Consider the following 2,323-nt stretch of genomic DNA (forward strand, 5'->3'; position numbering starts at 1 on the left):
ACCACTGGCCACAAAAGTGAGTACACCCCTAAGTGAAAATGTCAAGCTGCAATTGATGGCATCTTTTATGTTTAAAACGCCGAAGTTGACAGCGTTATAGGTGGTAAAGAGCGCCACAATTGACGGTGTTTTCTGTGGTTTAAAGCGTCTTAAATTACGCTGTTAGGGGATAATGAGAGCCGCAACTGACTGCACTTTTGGTCGGTTAAAGAGCCGTACAGGACGGCGTTGGTAATAAAGTGCCCGGTGCAGCTGAAGTCATAGTAATTGGCCATAATAAAATTTAACTTGAACACTTGAACTTTGAGAGACACCCCTCAGTTTGTCTTTCTCTTCCAAGACCTAGGCATACAGAAATTCAAAGAAAACATACAAATAAAACAAAAAAAATTGCTTGGAATGAGTAATAACATGTTTCATTGATGTTACATATGTCATTTCAAAACACACCGGTCTTCAGGAGCGCGCCAAAGAAGTCTGACGACGCTCAGACTCTGGATTGATCTTTTCAGGTAAGAAAATTACTGTAAAAATAATTGTGTACGTTATTAACACTTGGATTATAACTGTATTATTTGCTAACGCAAATCATGGGCCTGTTTTGCGTTAATGTCAAGGAACTCCCAGGTTGTCTGAGAGGTAATATTAGGCCTACCTATATTTGTCAGAATGCTAGCTTTTTGTCTTGCTGGTGGATTAACTCATTATCCTAGCCCGAAGTAATTTACATCCATTTTTTAAAAGTTTGTCATAATTGCTGTTGTAAGAATGATGTAGTTATATAACTTATAAGATTAAATTAATATATCAGGAAGTGACTGGTTTTCTAATGTAATTGTAGGTTATGAATTAATGTTCATCCATAATTTTTCATGTACATTGCATGAAAAATTTCATTAATACAGTTGTTAGTCTTCCGTTCTTTTCATTAAGCCATTAAAAGTAACTGGAAATGTCTTTAAAGGTTCTGAGTGCAAGTAGCAACGCAAATTGGATATTTTATGTATTTATGATGAGTAAAGTAGCAACATAAATTGGATATTTTATGTATTTATGATGAGTACAATTCTCTTTTTTAAAACGCTATCCTGTCTGGCTGCATCGCCCTGTTTGCTTTCACGGTTATGTATATAATTTTTACTTTTCTTTAGCTGTGAAATTGTGGCATTGTTGCGAGCAGATAAACCACAGAAAAGATCCAGGCATTCCTAAAGATCAACTGTTCTTTAAATCAGCAAGATCCCTTTAACCAAACAATACTGAGTAAAAAAATTAGTTAAGGGCTCAATTACCTGTCATTTACAGTAAATTTGTTAACACAAGGAATCAGTGATTGTTTCCATAGGTATTTATGAAAACTCATTTTAGGGAGACTAACCTATAGTCATTTAGTCCAGTCTAAATTTTGTTAAAGAATAATTAATGAAACCTATAACAACTCTTTAGTCTCATAAAAAACTGCTTATGTCTATCCAACAAATAGTTTCAAAAAATTCTGCTTATGTCTATCCAACAAATTTTTTTGATTTTTTTATTTTAATTTTTTTCATTTTTACTCTCTTTAATTGTTCTGTGAACAGGTTTCTGCATCTTTTGATGTATTGCATTAGTACACAAAACAAAACTATCCTGCATACGTGAATAGTTTTATTATTACTTTATTTAACGGACTGCCTAGGATAATATCTGTTGTCAGACTGAAATACATGATGGCAAGTTTTAATAATTTTTTTGTCCTATACTGTTATTTTGTTAAGTAGATTTTATAACGCATGTAATGTTTCTCTCAGTTTTCTCTCAGCCAACAAGACAGCTTACCATGTCATCAGAGCAAGAACCTCCGTCAGCGATATTTGACAGAGTTTTCAATACAATTTCAAGAGCCAGACGAGAGCTTTCAAATAACAATAATGATGACCTACTTTCTTCAACTAGACGCCTTTTCCGGCGTCAGGTGCATCAACTTCGCAGTAAGTTGGGGTGTGCTATGTTAGTATTAGCATAATTAACAGTGACTATGATATTAGTTAACTACCAGTGCTCATGATTTTAGTTAACTGTGTACTTCTGTATGTATGCCAGGAACACCGGGGAGGCAGGAAAATGCTGTCTGGCAGACCCACCTTTTCCTCCTCCCTGGCCCAGATATTGAGGTTTTACCCTCTACAACAGAGCTTGAACGGTTTGCAAACTTGGGTTTAGGTAAATGTATAGTTGATACATAAGGATGTCAAAGATAAAACAGGGTTTTTCCTGGGCTAAAAAGAGCTACTGGGCTAGCAATTCCAAAATATAAGGAAAGAAACCATTTGTAATAATAATT

At 34.9% G+C, this 2,323-nt stretch overlaps 1 long non-coding RNA gene across 1 annotated transcript; it reads left to right on the plus strand.

Annotated features, from left to right (window-relative positions):
- The first annotated feature begins 434 nt into the window (after positions 1-434).
- Positions 435-2,269, plus strand: LOC107714246 (uncharacterized). Its single transcript, XR_001636969.1, has 3 exons — positions 435-512; positions 1,802-1,970; positions 2,083-2,269. It is a non-coding gene; the product is annotated as an uncharacterized LOC107714246 (long non-coding RNA).
- Positions 2,270-2,323: the final 54 nt, after the last annotated feature.

The sequence above is a fragment of the Sinocyclocheilus rhinocerous genome, unplaced genomic scaffold (assembly GCF_001515625.1).
Source record: "Sinocyclocheilus rhinocerous isolate Xijiao unplaced genomic scaffold, SAMN03320098_v1.1 scaffold209, whole genome shotgun sequence".
Lineage (NCBI taxonomy): Eukaryota > Metazoa > Chordata > Actinopteri > Cypriniformes > Cyprinidae > Sinocyclocheilus > Sinocyclocheilus rhinocerous.